The 23,602-nt window shown below is 37.3% G+C and overlaps 1 pseudogene; it reads left to right on the forward strand.

Annotated features, from left to right (window-relative positions):
• Nucleotides 1-6,040: 6,040 nt before the first annotated feature.
• LOC109097910 overlaps nt 6,041-23,602 on the forward strand; it is a 50,304-nt pseudogene continuing 32,742 nt past the window's right edge.

Genomic DNA, 23,602 nt, shown 5'->3' on the forward strand with positions numbered 1-23,602 from the left:
TCATTATCATTATCTGGAGATAAGACTGGAGAATAACAGTCTTTCGTGGAACAATTTATGTGAAAGGATGGAACTATGATTCTTGCTGTTTGGCTTTTCAATATGGAGTATTCTTTTTTTTTTATGACGCGTGACTCTAGCGTCACTGTTTTCTCCATTAGGAGAAGTATTTTTCATCACTTTAGCTAGATAATAGCCTCGGACCCCTCCAAAGTCTAAACGTCATGTCTGGCTCACAGGGCTTGTTGTTTGTCTCAAAAGCTTATAAAGAAGAAAATCAATGACAACAAAGCGCAATGCACAAGACTGTCAGCATTTACTGCAGAGCACATCTTAGAGGGATCAAAGGAACTTTAAAGCACTATTTACATGAAGGACAATTTATTATTTTTTTTTATGGAAATGTTTCGATATGTGGTTTTGAGACTGAATTTGAGAAGTTATTGATAAAGTACAGCAAAGGTTTTTTTTTAATGCTTGCTCTGCCATTTCACAGAAAAGACACATTAAAGGGAATGCCTCAGAGTTGTCTTGGTCAACAATGTAAATGGTTCCTGACTGAACAGAAGCATGCAATCAAGATAAAGAAGTGCATATCATTCAGCCATGTAAGATAATACAGATACATATTTTTTTTCTTTGACATTTTTTACATCGATGCTAAAGCATTTTATTTTTATACTCATGTTGACTATTTATAAGTTGGATTTTTTCTACCCATCTCAAGATATGTGAACAAATATTCAAAGACAGATGTAAAGATGTTAAAAGTTTGAATGCTTATGGAATTTGTCAAGCAATATAAAATTGACAATCTGAAGAAATCCATCTACCAGTGACACTAACAAGCCAAGGATTTCCTTGTACTTCAATCACTGTATGACACAGAGTTTTCTTTACTCTTAATAAGCCTGTTGATTGTTTATAATTTATCATAAAAGACAACATACACCATGAATAAGTGATCTTGCTCACATTCTTGTTTGTGCAATTTTACATAACATATAACACAGAGCACAGGTTACACTACTGGTCAAAAGTTTTAATGCTTCTCAAGACTTATTACAATTTGCACATGATCCTTTAAAAATCATTGTAATATGTTTTTAGTGTTGATAATAACAAGAACGATTATTGATAATTCAGAGACAATAGTAATTTATAATAACTGAGCAGCAAAACAGCATATTAAAATTCAGCATAATCATATTTCACAATATTACAGTTTTGATTTTTTTATTAAATAAATGCAGCCTTGGTGAGCATAAGATATTAAAAAAATAAAATAAAATAAAATACAAAAAATAAATAAAATCCTAATCATTCCTAACTTTTGACTGGTAGTTTATAAATTTTTGTGAACATTATGATAATCAGTTTTGTACTATTTGTACTACACAATTAAAATAATAACAGTTTTTCAGACTGCATTGGCAGCGAATCCAATTTGTGGTTTTAAAGAAATTGCCATTTTTGTAAAGGTAGAATCCATTAAAATATTGCAATTGGTGCCTTTTGTCTGGCTTGTTTGCAACTGTGCGCCTGTCAGTATCCAGCAGCATCCTTTCACTCGCTCCAGAACCTAATGGATGGAAGGAAACAGACGGGCTTGCATTGCAATTGGTGCCTTTTGTCTGGCTCTCTCCTTCGGTTAATATCTGCGCTCTGATTGGTCGTCAAGGGCGGAGCTGCGCCATCCTCAGCAGCCGTCCTTTTCTGTCAGTCGATGAGAAGAGACGCAAGATCAATGAAATGAAAACAGCAGAATAGAGCTACGACGCTTGGATAAAGATATGAACATATAAACTCCTAAACACAAACACACAAGGTATGGTGTTTTTTTGCTCGATGCTTTTACGGTGTGAAATGTAAACTCGTTTTCATTCCAGCGCGCTTTCCTTTGAGAAACCGCCTAAAATTGCCGTGAGGAAGGCCAGACCACCAGCACAGATTGTGTTTGTTTGTCTGCTGATAACAAACACAACACAACAGATTTGGCTTCAAGTTGTCCCTTGCATAATTACAGATATTTTATTATGTTGTCTGAATGTTTGGCACCGGCGTTCTGGGTCCACGAAGCAGAATAAATTTTATTTTTTCTAGCTGTAATGGAGACAGATGTCTGCGGTGATTATAACAACAATGTAACAGTGGCTGTGCTCAAAACCGAGTGTGCTGTCTGTCTAGACGGCATTTGTGGACATCACTGCGCGACACTGAAATTCTGCGCGTGACGTAAATATTTTAAAAATGTGGTTTACTTGGGCAGCTCACGAGCTTTTGAGACACATCATCACTATCAAGCATCAATGACACTATATTTTACCTTCAGGAAATTGGATGATTTTGTATTCTGCATGGCAACAATCGCATCCTCCTGTGTCTAAAGAGGGTAAGTCGTGACAGTTTTTTTTTTTTTTTTCATTATTTAATGATTAATAATTAAGTAAATATAGGTCAGGCAAGTTTATTTATATAGCACATTTCTTACAAAATGGCAATTCAAAGTGCTTTACATAAAAGGATGTAAAATCATTAAATAATAATAATAATCACAAGAAAAAAAAATGAATTAAAAGACCTACTGTTAGTAATGTACTCTTAACACAAACAAACATTCTCAAGCTTTGTTCAGCCTCTTCCCCACTGAAAATCCTCCTAAAATACCTAACTATTCCACTACTTCACCCCCTACTTACTTTGACCATCATAAACCAAACCAATAGAACTCAGATGTTCAACTGATTAACCAACAAACTTGTCTTTCTTTGCCCACATTCTCTTTACCTTCACAGCACTTACTTTAACCTTCTGTTTAAACTTTTAAAATGATTTAAAACTTGATTTAAAATGAATTAAAACAGTAGAAAAAATTATACGTAGAATACAGTGCAATCAGTTCAGTAAATGCACAGCTAAACAGAGTTTTGAGTCTGGATTTAAATAGCTAAAAGTGGACTCCCCTTGTTTTGTGTGAACCCTTGGTACTCTAACTGACTCAGTCCTAATGATCTGAGTGGTCTGTAAGGTTTATATGGAATGTGTGGTTTTGCAGTAGCAATGGCATTGTTTTCATTTTGTACAGTTAATTATATTGACATGCAATATTTCTGACATGCATACTGTAATGTAGATTTGCCATCTTGTATGATTATAGTCCCTCGGTTATTTATGTGCTTTCACCGGGGTGTACTGAATGTTTAAACTTAATTAACAAAGACTTTATAGATGCAAATCTGTTTTATTTACTTGAAAAATGTCACACTGAACATCAAAGATTCAAAATCTACATCAAAAATAAAGATTTAAAAAACATGAAATAAAAAAATGTGAAAATAAAATGATTTTTTTTTTAATAAAGTTATTTTGTCACTGATAAAATAAACAAATTTGTGATTATGTGAACTATGTGAACCTATTATATATTAAAAGGGAAAACTGTACTAAATAAGGAAAAAACCTAAGTAGAAGCATTTTATAGTGCTCTCAGACTTTTGGAGCTCCCGTTTTTCTTACCGTTTGCAGTATCTGCAGTTTGATCATTTTGGGCTTTTTGGGTAAATTTGATGTTTGCTTAAATACTTGTGATTTCCTTCAGGAAATGCATATTTAATTGTTTTACGTTCTGTCTGTAGTGCTTCAGAAGAACACAGATTTCACAGTTACTGAGAGATTTGACTGAATGTGTGATGTGCAGCCCACTTAGGCATTATGTAATCTTAGTGAGACGGTTTTGGTTATTGTGTGTAAGTTAGTGGGTGCTTAGAGGATTTTATATAACAGCTTTTGGCAGGTAGTTTTTAGAAACAGTGAGATGAGTGCATTTGACTCGAGTCACTGTTCTATGGTGATCAATTTTAAGGCAAGAGCTGTTCAGTGCTCCACCTGCTGTTTCCATATTGTGTACTGTATTTCTCTCTTCACACACTCACTGGTTTTCAAAGCTCAAGTCATGAATTATTAAGAGCTGCATAAAAAGGAACATAGCCATAGCAACACTGTATTGTTTTGTCATCTCTATTAATTGTTTTGTGATGTTTCTCAGGTAAATAAACGATGAGAGTGATGCACAGTTGCACACCTACTCTCTGACACTTGTGCTGATCACTCATTGTGATCTACTCAGCAGCCCAAAAAACAGAATCATGAAAAAAAACAAAACTTTTATTCTTAAAAATATACAATTTATGTCACCTAACAATAATGTTTCATTTGTTAATATTAGTTAACATTAGTAAACAGTTAACATGAATTATCTAATGGTAACATATAAAGTTTTAATGTGTTACCATAATACTTTTAATCCTTTGCGTACTTTATGATTTACAATCCATTAAAATTGATGTCTGTACAGTACTGTTCAAAAGTTTGGTTTCAGTAAGTTTTTTTTTTAATCTGCAAAGATTTATCAAAAGTGACAGTAAAGACAACATTTATAATGTCACACATTATTTCTATTGTTTTTTTTTTTTTTTAAATGCCGTTCTTTTGAAATTTTTGTTAACCAAAGAATCCTGAAAAAAAATCTGATAAATGTTTATTGATCAGCAAATCAGCATAGTAATAATTTCTAGAAGGATCATGTGACATTGAAGACTGAACTTGAACTTTTTCTTTAGCTTCTTTGGGCGAAGTTATTTTAATAGCATATTTTTGTTTTTTCAGAAACATTTATTCGAGATAAACTCATGAACTGTATCTCTACTGAACTCTAGAGGGCAGTCTCACACGTATTTCCCTCACAATTCTTGATAGAAATGTCTGTAAGATCTCTGGCTTTTTTCCCCCACTTTATGTCAGAGAAAACCACTACATCCACCCCTTTTATATAGTCTTCACCGTTAAATCTATAACACCACATTAAAAAAAATCTTTAGATCTTCCACCAAGCTTTCATGCCGTTTTCACAATTCCTAAATCACAGTTCTGCTTTGCTTTTAGGGCACTATAACTAAAGAGAAACATGACACTGCTAATGCATAAGGCATTGTGTAAATTGTTGAGAGAGATCAAATCAATAGAAGAGCATTTCAAAGTGCCCTTGAGATGACGAGACGGCGGACGACCCAGAGTCAGCTACTATCCACAAAGGATCATCCAAACAATGAGAAAACGAGACTAAACCAACTTGTCAAAATTTGTAAATATCAACATTTCACCATTTGAAGTCACTTGACAGTGTCTCAGAATGCCTTTCTTTGTGGACGGCATGTTCATGTGGCGTCACTCTCCTGGCAGACCAGTCCTAACTGCCATCTGAGGAATGTGATATCTGAAGATCACTGGCGAGTACATAAACACAAACCCTGCATTGATGTGGTGATCACACTTGTGTGTGTGTGTGCTTGCAGTCTGGAGTTCTAGATTATCTCCAGTAATTAGGCTGCACCAATTAGGTGTGCTATTTTGGGCTGGGCCGGTGGTATTTGCAGTGTTCTTTGTATTTTTATCCGTTACATGAAGGCGACACACATTTTTAAAGGATGGCATGATGAGTGCTTGCTTTCCCTAAATGTGTTCTTTATATGTGTGCATGTGTTTCTGCATATGTGTTTTTAATGTTTTTTGGGGAGTTGGTTGTTGCACAACCATTTAACTGTAATCATGAACATTTGGGTGTGTCCAGGTCACATGTCAGTTTGTATTTAGTTAGATATTTTGCCATTCAGCCTTCGAGGTGCTGATTTACTAGAGCCCTTTGATAATTTGTATATTGAAATCTAGATTTTTTAATTTTCTGAAATAATGTGATCGTGGAAGCAAAACTTGCTTCCATAATGGTAGGGTTATGGTCCAGTCGCTAGGGTGTTTTGGTGGTTGCTAGGGCATTTCTTGGTGGTTGCACGGATATTCTATGGTTGTTTGGTGATTGTGACAGGGCCACTCGAAAGAGCCAACCTCAATGATATTCTAATGTCTAGATATATGCAAATTTATGGGATTTTTTTTTTTACTTTTCGAAAATTGCCATCATAAGCGAACGTCTGAGTTTGTTTAAGAGTTTTGACTTGGAAATTATTAGCAGGCTGTTCATACACAGTCAGTCTGTTTGACTCTATTTCCTGAAAAGCTCTGTGTTTTTTTGCTGGTGTAAAAAGCTGTCAGCTCTTTGTGAAGGCCCTTGGGAAGAGATGTTGACCTTATTTGGATCTGCATCAAAATGTTGTTTATTGAAGAAAAAGGCTGTTTTGTGTTCTCTTGAGGGAGTGGTCAGTCTCTCTGTTTCTTTTCCCCTCTTTCTCATCAGCACTTTCAGCCAGGGCCGCTCAGAGTGAGAGATTCAGAGAATAAGGTAGTTGTTCTATGCTGGCCTTCAAAAAGGTTACTCTGTAAAATCAGCAACGCCTGCAGGTCCGTGAACAGTGTGGCTGTTTGTTAAATTAAAGATATTAAAAGGTAGTCCAAATACACACCCTCTTCCAATGATTGGTTGTCCAGCCTTACTTAAAAAAATAAAACTGTTTACTGAGGACAAGGTTATGTATTCAGCTGCTGATTTACATAATGTTTGTCTCGTGACCACTTGGGAATCAAACTCAAGGGACACAAAGTCTTTTGAAAACACCTCAGACACAAAACATAGAACTAGTTAATACAAACCAGAGGTGGGTTATTTTGATAGGTTGCCTTCTATCTCCACAAACGGCAATGTATCTAAAACAGTCAACCTGATTCACATTAAAATAAACACTTGTACATGGCCTCACTCTTCACTTGCCCCTTCTCTCCTCCTTCACTTCCAAAATCTCCACCCTCTCTCTCACAAAAGAGGTGTGTCTGTCTTGTGTAATCCAACACCTGCCCCATTCAGGCGTGTTACTGTAACTGGCTAAACAGCCTGGACCTGTGAGAGCAGACAGAGAGCATAAGCACTCAATCCTCTCTGATTTACTCTAAATCACACTTTAAAGCTCATGTACCTGGTAGAGAGGAAAGAGGAGCAAAAAACACAAAAGAAGAGACAGGCGGAACTTAGAGGAGCTTCTCTGGAGATCTGTATCCATGCTGATCCGTAGCAGGTGAAAGCGGTCCCTCTCTTTGTCATCCGTGTCGGATATGTCCGTGGAGGATGTCAGCAGTGCCGGAGTTGTGGTGGACCCTTGTGAAACCCAGAGCCAGGATGGGATTGTTTTGGTCCAGATGGCTAGTCTCTCCATGCATATGTTTGCTCCAGCGGACTTTAAAGGGAAGTTCAGGAAGATCCAGCCGAGGAAAAGACCCACTATCTTCCAAGAAGGTACTGCTCAAGTTTTGCTTTGGTAGTCAGGCACACCGCTGTCTTTAATCTCTTGATGTGTTATGAGACGCAAGTCATACTTCTAAATGTGTAATTTAGTTAGATTTGTCTTTAATGTCCTGCCAAGTTTTAGACTCCCATCTTTATCTCACACACAGGACATCAAACTCGTGTCTCTGGTATTTTTCTTAGTTGGTAGCGTGCAATTTGTTTCTGTGATAAAGCTCAGCGCGTGAAACTTTGTGACACAACACTATGATGTCATGCAGTGACTGTGTTTTAAGACATTCTGGTAGCCTTCAGCTAGAGATTATTGCGCAGATGGGAAATTTCATTGAAACTTGTGGCTGGCTGTGGTTGTATCGTATCTATTTATTTTCATTTTACGTTATTAGGGCCAGGTTTTGAAAAGCCATAAAACATCACCCCCACCCTGAAATGTTCATTGTGGAATTTTGTTTTGATTTGTAGTTAGAGACAAAAAAAAGTGTCTCTCATGGGTTGATAGGACCATTTCCACACAGTTAGTGATCTTAAAGGACTTCAGTTGGGACCTGTGCCTACGTGAGCGATGGTGGAATGGGGGGAAGGGTGGATGTGGATGATGACAGATAGCATCACCATCAGGAAAGAGATTATTTTGGGTTTTAATTAGACCCTAGTTAAACCAGCATCTCAAATCATCCAGAGCCACAGCTGGGATGGTCTGTATGCGAAGCCAACATATAGGAGAAAAGGCAAAGAAAAAACTGAAAAGAAAGAATTTTTTTTTTTTTTATGTGGACAGATCTTATCTTTTTTCTGACAATTTGTTGATGTCCACTGTCCAGTTGATTTTGCTAGCTCGTCCACATTGGTTATCATAGTAATGATGCAGACGTGTGGGTTCACTATGTTTGAGACACTAGCAATCAATGTTTTACCAATGAATTTGTTTTTCATGAGGGCAGTATCCAAAACATTGTAAATACTAAGTAAAAAAGAGTAACATATACCACCGTTCAAAAGTTTGGGGTTGGTAATTAAACAAAAAAAACATACAGCAAAAATCTGTAATGTTGAGAAATATTACAATTTAAAATAACTGTTTTCTATTTTAATATATTTTAAAATGTCATTTGTTCCTTTGATGCGAGGCTGAGTTTTCAGCAGCCATTACTCACATGATCCTTCATTCTGATAATTTGATGCTCAAGAAGATTTTTTTCAGTGTGAATTATTGTGGAAACTGTACTTTTGTTAGGATTCTTTGATTAATAGAAATGTCAAAAGAACAGCATTTATTTGAAATAGAAATCTTATGTACCAGTATAAATGTCTTTACTGTCACCTTTGATCAATTTACACCCTTGCTGAATAAAAAATAAAATAAAAAATCTTAATGACCCCAAACTTTTTAACAGTATGCAATGGGTTAATGAAGCTGTCTTGTCTTAAAATGTGATGTAATAACAATGAATTATGGAAAAAAATCTTTAAACCTGTACGAACGCACATTTTTGGTTTTACCTGTTGTTGTTTTTTTCCTGTTCTGACTACAAAAAATAAACAGATTTGAGTCAATTAGGCAAAAATTCTGCCCGACTCATCAAGGCCTAAGAAAAATGAAGAAAATAGATAATTTTTTTATTTTTATTAATTATTTCAACAGCTGAAGATGAAGGTTGAGGAGAGAATATTTAAAAAAAAAAAAAAAAGAAAAAAAAAAACAGTGAGAGAGAATAGAGATTTTGGAGGGAAAGTGGATAGTGGTTTAGAAGTCATGGGTATAATCAACAATTTAGTTGTTTCAAAGGTTTGATTAGTGGTATAATGTCTTGTGCTTTATCTGGAGCTGTGTCTTCCTGTCCTGTCCTCTCCTCTCTAAAGCTAAAAAAGGAGTATATTAAGGTGTTCTGCTGAGTGGGTGCATGTGTCTCTCATGATTGCTTTTTCAGAGTTGAACAGGTGTGTCAGATGCCTTTAATACAAGGAGCCCTCACAGAAGCCTTATTGATTGGCTGAAGAGACCTTTTATCAGAGAAGAAACCAGCTGAACACAAAGAGGGAGTTTTAGTTAGATTTCTAGAGTAGCCTGAATTATTCATTGTTGCGGGAGGAGCAAACGACAGACACAGTGGGTGTGGCATCAGGCCTCAGAGAGGCATTTATTTAACAGAAAATGAAACATAAAATGTCCAAAATGGGAATAAAGTGTTCTGATGGGAAATAATGTCCAAAATAAACAGGGGATCTGGTGTCATTGTGCCGGGGAATTGTGAAGGAAGGGCGGTGTTCAGGAAGGAGGGTCCAGGTAGGGGGTGGAGTCTGGCGGCCGCATGAACTCTATGATCCGGGGCCCAAGGGGCGGCGGCTTCATCACAGCGGCTCATCTTTCCTGGCACACGGTGATTGGGGGGAAATAACCGCCCATCCTCCATGTCCGTCATATCATGTACAGCAATTAATGTAGATTTCATTTACTCACCCTCACGTTCTTCCACATCTAAGATTTGTTTTGAAGAATGTTCAAGTGTAACACTGACTCTTGTTTTTCCTTATTTAATTTTAGCATCTTGACCCATCACTGACTCTTATTGGAAACAGCCCAATTAGATCATGGGTTTTGGAAGGCAGTTTGCTCACCAGCACTGACACGGAACTATATCATGGTAACAGGATCCCAGTCTCTGGAAAGTTATGAGTCAGTGATCCCTGTGCCAGAGTCTAACAGCTGGCAGAGGCCACCTGATGCTCCGAATGCTTGGAATTCTGGGGGTTTCTTGTAAAGATTATCCAAGCATGACCGCTGTGAAGCTCTCGTGCACAGAGAATAAAATCATAAACTAGGAACTAGTTTGCTAGGAATGTCATAAATTGATGCCTAACATGATTAATGTTGCAAAATAACATGACTCAACATTTAATTGCTCTTCTTTAACAACAAAAACTATTTTAAGCAGCTGTGTTGTTTTTGGCTTGTACCTGCAGGCATGCCCATACATTATTATTGTCCTGTGTGGCTTTTATAACAACTAAAACTAAACAAAGATTTTGTCTTGGCAATTAAGCATCACATCTGATTGCCAGACACATTTTGCAATGTTTACCATGTTTAAATATCCATTCAACAGAAAATTGTCCATACAATGAAAGTCAAAGGGTTAAGTTAGGAGCCTATGATTTCCACAATGAAGAAAACGCAGACAGAATCACAGAATCCAGTCATAAAAATGAAGTTTATATTAAAATGGAAAGCATAGAATTTGGGGGAAAAAATAAATAAGATTTCATAATCCCAAGCTTCATGGTTGTTGTGGATACCATTGATTTTAATTGATTGGGCAAAAACGAAACCTGACTCAAGGTGAGTAAACGATAACAGAAATGTTATTTTGTGTAATCTGTCCCTTTAATGGCTGTAAAATCACTTTAAAGTTTGTATTTTGTGATTGTTTATTTTGTCAATTGGACAGTAAGCTGTAATTTTAAGTGATTTATTTGAAGCAGCTCACCAGATGAAACTGTGAGAGTGTTTTTGTGCGATGGAAGTGGTGGGTGTGACCCCAGCTGCTGTGGAGATGTGCCCAGGGCAGCTGGGAGAGCTCAGTGTCAGCTGGGAGAGCTCCGCAGTAGCAGTAAAACCCTCAAGAGTCCCAGACACTCCTCAATTCAAGCCACCACAAACAGCACATTTCAAAACTTTTTCAGCACAAACACATAATTAATTTTGTGCTGATTTATGTCACCACTTTATTGCATATAAATACTGCCATTGTTTACCAGAACTTTATCAGAAACTGGATATTTTTATGGCACTCTGAATACGAAGCAAGCTGCATCTGTCATATGCAATAAGTTAAGTAATAAAATATTCAAATGATAAGCAAGTTAAAGCGATTTACACAATATGCATATTTAATCTCCGTCAATAGTTATATTATTTTATTTGGTAACGCATCTTGCAGAATAAAGATCAGTTCCTCTTGGTTTCACACTTATTCAGATGTGGCAGAATGTGAAGGATCTTTCTTCAGTCCTTTTGCTGAGAGCTATAATACGCTTCACTAATTACATGCTCTGTCAATCAAGTTGTCATATACAGCACGGCACTCTTTCCAGAGCCCAAACTGTTCATTTGATGTAAACATACTGTGTGTTTGCAAAGGGAAGCATTAATATTACGGTTGCTTATATGTATGGTTATAGGCATTTCTGTGTTGCTTCTTTTTGTAAACATCTTAATATAGGCAAGGCAAAAGAGAACAAAAATGAAAGGGAACAAGAATTTCTGGAAAGATAAAGAGCATGGAGTGGAACATGTTTGGTAGCTCTTCAACCGCTGTTAACAAAAATTAAATCCAAATGCTTACACATGGAAACTATTTGCTTTCATCCTTCCACAAGTCTTACATTTCTGTCTGCTGTAAGTGAACATCTGAGAGATTAGCATCGAATTCCTTTACTGATGTATATCGACCATTACCACAACACATCGCTTTGTTTGTTCCATTCTAAAAATGTTTTGTAAATAAGATGTTTTGCTATCATAGGAATTCATTTTGAAACATTAAAATAAAAAATAATATTTGTGATAATATTTTTAAATAATATGCAGCCTTGGTGAGCATAAGATCCATGACAATTTGAATATTTCAATTTAATGGAATGCTCTTGGTCAAAAAATAAATAACTCAATAAAAAATATTTCAAGATATGTTTCATACAGTCCATACATTTGCTGTTACTGCACAGAATTGGATGAAATGATCAGACCAGCCTTACAGGTTCATATCAGCTTTAGGTTCCTCCTCCTTTATCTCTCTTTTGTCTTTTTTTAAATGGCAAAAGGCAAAAGGTGTGAATCAACTAGATTAATTAAGACTGGTTGTGATTTTTGATTTGTTTAATATCTTTTGTAAATGATTATAAAGCTTCCAGTTACCCTTTTTCCTGTATGGACGTTACCCAGTGGTGACATCACTGTCTTGGGAAAAAAACAACAACAACTAACAGACAGAGAAATCAATGATGTCATAATGTGAACTGTTGTGCCTTCCATATGAATTGAATGCTCAGCAGTGCAGTTTTTAATCACATTTTTCCTTTAGAAACATTCGTAATACTTTCTGTTTTACTGTATGCGTAGCACATGCCTTGTCTTATCTAGTGTTTGGCTGCAGTGCTGCGTGTCAGCCAGCAGATGGTGTGACAATGTAATCCCATTCCCACACACTGGCTACGTTTACATGCAACCAAAAAATCAATTTCTAATCGGATTGATGGCTCAATCGGACTGAAAAGCCTTCATGTAAACACCTTAATCAATCCGACTGAGCTCAATCAGAATGACATTTTGATCGGATTTAAGGGGGTGGTTTATATTTATCCATAAATGGATAAATATTAATTCTGCTACTAAAAACAAATAAAGAACCGTATAGGAGAATGGTTATTGTGTGCAAACAGTGAGAAACTCTATATTTGTGCAGTGTGCGCATGTAAAAAAAAAATCAATTCCACTTGTGACATATAACACGCACATCAACCTGATCACTTTATTTAGCGTTCATGTAAACACTACACTCAGATTCATCAATCGGAATAAATTCAGTCCGATTGAACCAAAAACCGTGCATGTAAATGTAGCCACTGACTTGTCATCTTCTCATGCAGTGAACACACAAGATCAGTGTGTGACAGGCTGTTGCCCTCCAACTGCTGCATTATAAAATGTAATTGTGCATATGATATTAACATACTTAATTTTAAAGGAATAGTTAACAAAGAAATTAAAATTTGCTCTTAGGCCATCCAAAATTTAGATGTTTTTTTCATCTGAACAGATTTGGAGAAATTTAGCATTACATGACTTGCATCACTGCCAGTGAATCTCCTGCTGTGAATGGGTGCCGTCAGAATGAGAGTTCAAACAGCTGCTTAAAAAACTGCAATAATCAACAAGTAATCAACACGAATCTAGTACATGAATTAACATTTTGTGAAGTGAAAATCTTTCATTGTGATGTTTTTAATTTCAAACCATTTTTTCCGAGTCCTCTATCCATAATATTGTTTTCTCCAGTGAAAAAGTCATCTCATCTGAATCGGGAAAGAAGTAAGCACAGATCAAACCCGGTTTACAAAGGAAAATTATTTTTATCTCTTTGGACTCTCAATCTGATGGCACCCATTCACTGCAGAGGATCGAATGGTAAACAAATGATTTAAATCTAAATTTCTCCAGGCCCCAAGTAGAAACAAACTCATCTACATTTTGGATGGCCTGAGGGTAAATTTTCTTATTATCTTTTTGGATAAACTATTCCTTTAATATAATAATAGTAAAATAAAGTGCCATTCAAAATTAATAGTAATATTAAATTATTATGTGTACAGTAGATATGGAATTGTGTTGTTTTGGCAGCCAGATACATAACAAGTTGATTTGCTGAAAGAATTAAAGCATCAGCGAATCAACTTGCAATATCTGCAGCGTCATTCTACTGAAAACATATTTACATTTAGTGAGTTGTCAGGATGGGAAACAAGCACTTTTGAGTTACAGTCATTCTGTGCCAATCTGGTCAGGGCAGTACTGCAGTAAACAAACAAACCCCTCCCCCCTCCCTTTATCTTGATGTCCTTCTCAGGGAGACTGGACAATACCAAAAGCAGCTCTCTTTTATTCTCTCTGAGAGCCAATCCTCTTAATGCAGTGTGAGCGAGAGAGAGAGCGGCTGATGAGAGAGAGAGTGCGGGAGGGATGGGGCAGGGAAGAGAGAGGTAGAGGAGAGAGAGCAGTTGCTCAGTGCTCAGAGCTGACACGGGACACATAGCGAAAGACAGTGCTGCAGCGTATGGCGCTGTAAAGTGCCCTCTTTCTCTCTTTCCATCACTCCACCAACTCTCTCTGCCTGGATTCTCATCTCTGTGTCGCTACGGTGACTGAGACTGCTACCCAACCATGGCCAGCCAGCAGGACTCAGGCTTTTTTGAGATCAGCATCAAATCTCTGCTGAAATCCTGGGGCAGCAGTGAGTACGAACTCAGCACACACACACACAGTATTCTACATCCACGTGAGATGCCGCTGCATTTGTGTGCTGACACTTCCGTAGGACAGATTTGTTATGATCTGCTGAATCTATGCTTTGCCTTAGTTTTTCGTCTTTTAGTGCTAGTATCGAGATCTAAACCCCATCCATTTCATACCAACTTTATCAGGAGACTTAAATGGTTCAGTTTACTCTGGGATGTTTACATCCTTCTGTTATTTCTGAGATTATTGGCTTCAGCACTCAGGATGTTTCTTGTAAATTGATGATGTTAAATGTGTGCGTGTGTCCGGTTCACTTGTGTTTGGCTGGAGAGTTTGTGTTATGTAATGACTGCAGACCAAAGGGGCTCGTGACGTGATCAGGAGGATTTGTGCTGTTGTTTTTCATCACGTGCAGTGTTTGAGCACGTCAATACCTCTCAGTGTGCAAACATCACTGCGTGTGAGTGTGCGCCATGTCAAGGTTATTCTATGTCATGGATGATGTACTTTATATGAAGATGGTGATGGTGACAGTGACATCATATGTTTCTGATGATGTATGAAAAGCATCATTTTACAGAATCTGAGTGGAATATAGGGTGTGTTTTGTAAAAGTGTTATTGTTTTGCATGAGGGACAAATGGAGAACTTAGTTTAGATTAAAATGGTTGTAAAATTACAGCTTTATTTAACAACTATTTAGATTCATCATTGATTATTCTGTTGATTGTTTGTTTGATTCATTATTAAATTTATTTTATAGATTAGTTGTTATAGCCTAATGTAAAACATTAACAAAAAGGGTCTCACATTTCAGTTTTAATGTTAAATTAAAAGTGAATAGAATTTGACATTAAAGATGCTGTTCCAAAAAGATTCATGCCACTTGAATGGGAAATGTTACATCACTGAGTTTAACCTATATAAACCAGTTCTTAGTCTCACAAATGACTCCTTCATGTTAAGTCGCTGCTCTGTAGTGTGTGTGGGTTTGTGTGTGTTTGTGAGGGATCTCTAACTTGGATTGTCAGTTGATTTTCTGTAGTGTGTGTGGGTTTGTGTGTGTTTGTGAGGGATCTCTAACTTGGATTGTCAGTAGAGGTAGAACTGTTAATGCATAACAGTCTGCTAACTCACTCAATCAAATCCACTTAAATCTCTTTCCAGTCCCTCTGATCTCTTTTTCTGCATGCTCTCTTTCTTATTTTTTCTCTTGCATGCTCTCTTTCTCTATCAGTTTAATTTGCTATCACTTGGTACACATTCCAGTTGCTCTGTCTTTTCTGTTAGAGCCATCCTTTTTTATGCAAGCTCAGCCTGCTGTGAATTAGCTTGTGTACAAAGTGATTATTAAGATGAGCTGGAGCAACAAATAATCAAGGTGAGATAAAGAGTAGATGAATGGAGAAAGGGGTTCTGTATGTTTATATAGATAAATAAAGGTCAGTTTACTACCTCTTTTTAACTTACACTTAGACACGCTCATTATGAAGAGTGGGTCTGTAGAGCGATTATTGTATTATACTGTATTTCTGAGCAATTGCTTGGATTGGATCTAGTAGTCATTATACAGATGATGGTGTGGACTTACCTTGCACTTATTCATAATTATTGTGTATATAATTAACTGCAGTATAGGGACAAATGTGTTCCTTTAGCTAAAGTTGACCCTCCTTTGGTAACATATGAATGTCCTCATTTTGGAAAGTAAATTTTTTCCTGATAAATAATTTTTTATAATGCTTTATGAAAAATGCAAAAGCTGTTATTTTAGTGTTAAGATTTGAACTATTAGTTTTCTATGATGGTGTCATTTTAATAACTAGTAAATGGGTCTTTTGACAGAAAGATCCAGCTCACAAGAGCCATCCATTCATTTGAAACTAGTTCCACTATATGTTTTGTCCAATTATTTTAATAACAGACATTTTTACTGGAAGTCAAATTATGATGTTATCATAATGGTTATTATAGAGTCATCACTGGATTTTACTGGAATTCACATCCAGTGAAATATGATGTCTGCATTTCACTGGAGTTTGCAGTGATGGTGTCAAAACAGCATTATAATATCATATTTCACTGATATAGATGATTATAGATTTCATTGAAATTGACAAATTATATATATATATATATATATATATATATATATATATATATATATATATATATATATATATATATATATAAAGAAATGAATGTGTTAGAAGAGTATGTGTCAGTGCTGAGGTTAAATATAGCACCACGTAGTCCCTCCCACCCTCTCTCTTTCTCACTCAATCTTTCACTCTCTCTCTTGGCTTTGCTTGAATTCCAGCTTGACCTTCTCCTCAGTTAGTGTTTGCTTTTATCAAAATTACTAGGAGCTACACAGGAAGGCTGTGTTTCCTTGAACTTGTGGTCTCCTACTCCCATAACTCCAAGCCCTGCTGCCTCAAGTTCGTGGCCGTTTGATAGGGCTGCCCAGCATGGTGCCGGTCCACAAAGTCAGGGTGGGAAGACAGATGGGAAGTATGGAGTTCTGTTGGAGGTAGAGGGCTAGTTTTGTTTCGGATTACTGGAACTAACACGGCCGCATCATGGAGCTGTCTCCCGTGTGGTGGAGTCGGGCCAGTGTCATCAGCTTCATCAAGGGACTTGGTAGGTGCCACTGAGCGAAAGGTCTGTGGGTGCGTGGGTGTTGTTCATGTTCTCAGCGTTTGCTGTAAGGAGGTTGCATTCTGTGGATTCCTGATAGTGTGTTCAAGGCTCGTGAAGCAAGCAAAATATTTCAAAATTCCTTTCCAGCAGCTCCCCTCCTCATTCAGTTTGAGCCACTCTGGCTCAACAGCAACTTCAGAGGTGTCAACTGACGTCCGCTGTTTGTCCATAAATAACGTAGTTGACGTTAATGTTATTTACAGATGACTGTCAAGCCAACCATATGTATTGAGTTTAAATTGATGATTAACAAATGTTCAATGTCTGTTTTGGTCTGGCTTGATAATAGGCATCCAACAGCTTATTCGGGTTTCTGTCTAGGTTGTTTGTCTCATGTCATTTAGCACAAGTACTAACCATTCCACTGTTCTACCCTTGACCTGAGCAGTGGAACCCTAGTGTCAGGTCATGAACTCCCATTAACATGGTGTGAAGTTTAAACTTTGCAAGTACTGAGGTCTGCCAGAGCAATTTTAGATTGCAAAATATCAGCCTGACATAGTACATCTCTTCATTGGCGCAGACGGAAAGAATGTCCGAACTATATCTGAACACCAGAAAATTACAGAGAACGCAACTGCATGAATGCTTTGACAAACAAACATCCACAACACTGTAACTTTGCGTCAATAAGTTTTGCACGGGCAAACACCACTCACATTTTCTTCAGAAAACTGAAAAGATCTGAAAGATCTAGTTGACACTGAAGACTGAAGAAAATAAGTGTAATTGTGACTGTGTGGGGGAATTGTCTACTTTTGATGCTTGAATGGGGGATTAAGCAGCAGTTCATCACTGTTTTGACATGGATTGCTTTAGTTTTAAATGAGCAAAACAATTTAATAAGAGAACCGTTTAACAGTCCTTTAACAGTCTTAATCTCTTACTGTTCGTAAAAGCACTTATGTAATCATCATTTTGAGGTAACTGCCTCATTTTAAGTTACTGCATATATCATTAAACTGCTCATATTGCTGTTAGGAATTAGGATTTTTTTCTGTTCGTTTTGCAGCTTGTGACTTGTGAGATTGCAGGGGTCTATTCTAAGAGGAGCACATGCTCAAAGCCCCTACAGCCACATGACATGGGCTCCCCCGGCCCCGGCCAGCTTGCTGACCCCCCTCCCCTCTTTGGGAGCAATGACATGGTCATGCCAAAAATGAAAACACCAGCTGCTCTATCCCAGGCTGATGTGAGATGGTGCTTTCAAGGCACAGACTCAGGCTTCAACCCTAACACTGACAGCACCACTTTCAGTATCTCATATCTGTCAGAATGTCTATTATGTTTTTATTAGCTAATCTGACAAGTTGATTCCATCTCAAAGCATTTGATTGGCCAGGCACTTTTGCCTCTGTGTGGGATCAGAAAATCACCAAAGTTGTATTCACTAGAGTCACTAGCACCACACATGTCAGAGCGTGTGCACTGCCCACCAAGTCATATGTAGAATGATTAGCACAATAGTCGACCTACTAATAACATCCATAATAATCTAATACTGTCTTTTTGTGCATTCCCAGCATCCCCCGTAGGAAAGCGCCCCCTCCCCCAAGTGAGCAGCACTCTAGGCGAGAGGAAAGGTCCTGTTGCCACCATGCCAGTTACTGTGGACCCCGAGAGTAAACCGGGCGAGTATGTCCTCAAAAGCCTGTTCGCCAACTTCACCACCCTGTCTGAACGCAAAATACGCATCATCATGGCAGAACCACTGGTAAGAGACCTCTTTTTATATTTTTTAAATGTATTTATTTTTTGATGTCAGACATTTTTCAGGCAAGTCAAAGTTTAACATCTCTTGGGATCTAATTTTCCTAAACATTTACTGTATAATAGTGTACAATATGCTGTCTTAATTAGACAGAGAATGAGAGATCTAACTGTTCTGTCATAGTTATTAATGACTCTGCTGTGGCTTTCATGTGTAATTGCTTTAGTTAGCAGGCATCGAATGTTAATACTTCACAATATATCTTCAAACTGCACTAATAGGCATGATATACTGTGTCTGTTTTTGCTGCAGTGGCTCAGGTTGCCTGGTTTCTCTATATCCCTGTAATTCGATTATGCTGGAGTGCAGATTTAAGTGGACAGGAATGGGTTTCGTCCACTTGGTATTTTCAAGCCAGAAAGCTTACGCACCAAACAGGAAGCAGTCAAAGCTCTCTGCACACCTATTTAACTAATATCTCTGTGCACAGACATACTGTGCCCAGACAGTGTGTGCTTTAAACTAATTAATCAATTTCTCATTCATGAATTTGTCATCACAGTTGAGGTGCTGAGTTTTGTGCATTTTCAAATCAACAGCCATTAATGTACAGTTCACAGTTTATAGATCTTTGCAGTAACTTTGTATCAGATTCATGACATAAGAAGCACAAAGTTCAACCATAATAGAAATCATTACCTTTAGGAACAGAACACAACCATGACCTGGACATCTATATTCAATGTTTTTAGAATCACAGCTCTCCTTTGACCCTGTCCACCCTCGTCATCCTGAAAGTATGTGTGCGTGGGTGTATCCACGTGTGTGTCTGCATGTTATGGGGTTAGTCACTTGATTTGACCTCCAGACCCAACCCCAGTTAAGTCATCTCTTGGCTTCATGGCCCAGTTTCCCACGCCTGCACATTAAAGCTGAATTAAATTCTGTTTGGATCAAATGAATGAACTTCAGAGGACACCAAGACAAGCTTCTTTTTTGGGGGGGCTTTTTTAAACAGCTTTTGGAGTGGAAACATGGAATAATGTGTTCAACAAAGCTGAGAGTACTAAAGTTTATTGGCATCCTGGAAGCCTGATTAAAATAAGCCTCTAAAATGAACTCTTTCTTTCCTAGCATTTTTCTTTAAAGTTGCCAGTCAGTGGCAGATTTTTTTATCAATTTCACAAAACTTTCATTGCCCCCAGAATATTTTGCTGTTTGAATAGCTGACCATGCAATACAACAAAAGAAAGAACAGAGCCTCTGCTTTTAAACAAAATTTTATTCTAGCTTCATGCATTCTTATTTATCAACACTTGCATGTGGATGTTTAATTAAAAAAAGCAACATTTTGAACAAAAATCAGCTTAAATATGCTGTTACTTGTTTCTGCTTTTTCTTCACCTGAATGAAATCTGAAGTCTGTGAGGGATTGCGAGTGCATATTCTGTGTGGTGCTGGGTGTATGTTATGTCAAGTTTATTCATTACAAAAGAAAGCTTGATTTCTAGCTGGGAATCTGCAGCCAATGATCTATGACTCTTAAGTTCTTTTTGATGTTCTGCAGGAAAAGCCCCTCACCAAATCTCTACAAAGAGGAGAAGACCCACAGTTCGATCAGGTGAGATCAAGTGACATTTTCCACATCCTTCTTGACGTTTAAGACTTTTATCCTGCCTGACACACACTCAAAATTAAACAGTCGGGGCTGTAGACATGTTTTTCTTTTCTTTACATTTAAATCACAATAAATTGATTGCTCTACAAATGATAAAGTAATGTTGAAAAAGAATGAAAAATAATTAATTATCTGCTCCCATACCATTCAACTTTTCTTGCCCTTCCCTACTGGTAGATTTTTGTCATCATCAGTCAGACCCTTAGAATAGCATTCCTGTAGTTGGTGCTATGCCGTCCTGACTATACCCCTCTGTACTGAATTCTTAAACAGCCTGAATGTGTGTGTGTGCATGAACATTTCACAGTGGTTGGGGGGAATACCAGGCCATCTCTGCCCCAGACACCCCTCCCTTCCTCTATTTGGTTTAGCCCAGCCTATATGACCACATCCACTCCTATCCATCCACCTGTATCTCAATTCTGTCTGTTTTCTGATAAAACCGAATTCCACCCAAAATAACTTTCATTTATGCTCATTTTGCCTATTTATACTACTGTATGCCCTAAAAGTATGTATTCATTTTCTGGAGTAAAATATGGATACTGCAAACTGTATCACATACTATTTTTATAAAATAGGTATACAGTATATACTGTACAGTAAGCAGTGTGCTAATATTCCATTCCGTGCATAGCCTGAGTTAATTCCCTTTGCATTTTGTGCTATACAATAGCGCTGTGACTATTGATGAAAAATTACCTGGAGGTACTTCCTATGTTTCCCCACAGCTGATCAGCACTATGAGCTCACTTGCTGAGTATTGTCTTCCTTCCATCCTGCGGACGCTATTTGACTGGTATAAAAGACAGAACGGCTTGGAAGACGAGTCCCACGAGTATCGCCCACGTGCAAACACCAAGTCCAAAAAGTGAGTATTTACCTAGATTTAAAGTTACTCATTTCAAACCTTTTTTTTTTTAAACTCTCTAATATTAACTGGAATGCCATTAGGAGTGTGTAAACTCTTCTTAGACAAAATAAGAATCCCTTATAGGGTATTGTGCCTTTCATAGTTTGCACCCTGTCTATAGTGTATACTTGAGATAAAACTAGAGCACACAATGTCAAGTATCTGCTCATCTCATTTCCTCAAATCTTTTTTACAAGTCTTTAAGTCAGCATAATCTGATTTAATGTCTTTTGCATAAGTGTGCTAATAGTATTCTGTAGAAGTTTATATTTGTGTGTTTATATACAGTATGTGTGATCTAGTAAGCGTGTGAAGCGTGTGATTGATGCCTGTCATCAGGAAGCTTTGCCTTCATCTTATGAAATACAATCTCTACTCCAGTGCACTGCACAGCAGCTCATCTGACATTAGACCAGCAATAGTTAAAGGGCTGTGATGATTGGCTGTTTCTGAGTAGATGCGCTAACAAGATTAGCATCGTCTGGTGGATCATTTTCCTGTGAACATTTTTATGCAAGCCTACTTTCGTAATAATGTTTTATAATAATGTATTTTAGAAATGGTTCCCTTGAAACTATTTCTTAGCCTAAATTCTTTGCCATGTATGCATTAGTGGTAAAGGCAAGGTAGAAATTCCTCAGCAGTGATATGGGATCTCATGTCCACAGACCGTAGTCAAATATTGCTATTGACAGTTAGGTTTGGTTACATCAGTGCTTCAGAATCAAATACATGCCATAGAGGACTTCAGAAGCTCTCATGGAATAAAACCTGGAAGCATGTTTGTATTATTGACTTAAGCAAGCAGTGACTGTTTATCAAAATGTGATTTACTTAGTTTCTTCTCGTTCCTTCTCTCTTTTAGCGATGAACAGCAGAAAGATTATCTGATGGAAAGGAGGGACTTAGCAATAGACTTCATATTCTCACTGGTGCTTATTGAGGTTTTAAAACAGGTAGGGTATGATTGAACAGCCACAAAACTGACAACCTGTCTCAAACAAATACAACAGGAAGCAGAAATGTATACAATTTTATATATTTATAATGTATAATTAATTAAATTTTAAATAAAAAATTATGTATTTGAATTTCAATTAATCATTTACATTTTGTTTTATTGTACTTATTTAATTTAAAGTAAAAAATAAATAGATAAATTAATTAAATATATTTAATTATATTCTATTATTTCATTTGTTAATTTATGTCTTTTTACTCATCCTTTTTCTCACTTTCTTTGTAGATCCCTCTCCACCCTCTTCTGGATGGCCTCATTCAGGAAGTCATTAACCTGGCCTTCAAACACTTCAAGTACAAAGAGGGGTAACGATCCATTTAAGTTATTTGAGTAAATCTGCCTAATAAGCATTTTACATCATTTATATTCCCTCAGTCGTATGTATACTTACTGTAAATGTAAGTGTTGTTAAGCCAGAATGGATTTTGCTGAAGGATGGTAAGAATGATGGTGTTTCTCTGTCCTGCAGGTACCTTGGGCTAAACACAACCAACATGCACATAGTGGCAGATCTGTATGCAGAGGTTGTCGGTGTCGTGGCCCAGTCCAGGTAAATTATGAAGCCGTGGAATTAGCCAATAAGAACATATTTAAAGTTTCATATACAGTTATGTGGAGTGAGATTTTAGACCAGACAGAGTGTCTAGTGTTAAATGAAGCACTTATGGGAGGCCATTACCCTGATAGACAAGGCGTCTCATCATGCTCACAGGAAGCTCCATCAGTGGCACACAAAGATGGAGTTTCTCCCTATCAGTATGATAGTGCCAGATCTGACAGTAATATGGCTCACAAATGTCCTTGTGGCCGCACTTATAATAAGTCTTAAAATTCTGGTGTCTACATGTGTCTGTTGAAGTCGAATGACATATTAGGTATGCTTGGGTCTGCATCTTCGCCCCAGCACGGTACAAGATAAATAGAATAATTCAGTCAAACAGTGTGTACAGTGGAAATACCCATTGTTACTTTATTTCTCTGAGTGGGAAACTAGCGGGTTTGTTTGTAGCTCACCTAAAACAAACATCGAGTCTTGCAGAGAGAGATGCCTCCCTATTCGCCCTCCAGATGCCTTTCTAAATATAGAGCTGAAGATCTCTCCCTCTGTCAGAGTGAACTCACAAACACTCCCTAACACATGTGTACAAGAAACATCCAAGTCCTGGCCAAACAAAATCTGCTGACTTTGGTGGAATGGATTTAAACTTGGGCTTCCCATCGTAATTTGATGGAATTAATTGGATTAATTGCAATTGGTCGCATATATTTAATGCATACTGAGAAAAGCCCTCAAATAAAGACAACTAAAATAGACTAA

The sequence above is a fragment of the Cyprinus carpio genome, unplaced genomic scaffold, assembly GCF_018340385.1.
Source record: "Cyprinus carpio isolate SPL01 unplaced genomic scaffold, ASM1834038v1 S000006658, whole genome shotgun sequence".
NCBI classification, from domain to species: domain Eukaryota; kingdom Metazoa; phylum Chordata; class Actinopteri; order Cypriniformes; family Cyprinidae; genus Cyprinus; species Cyprinus carpio.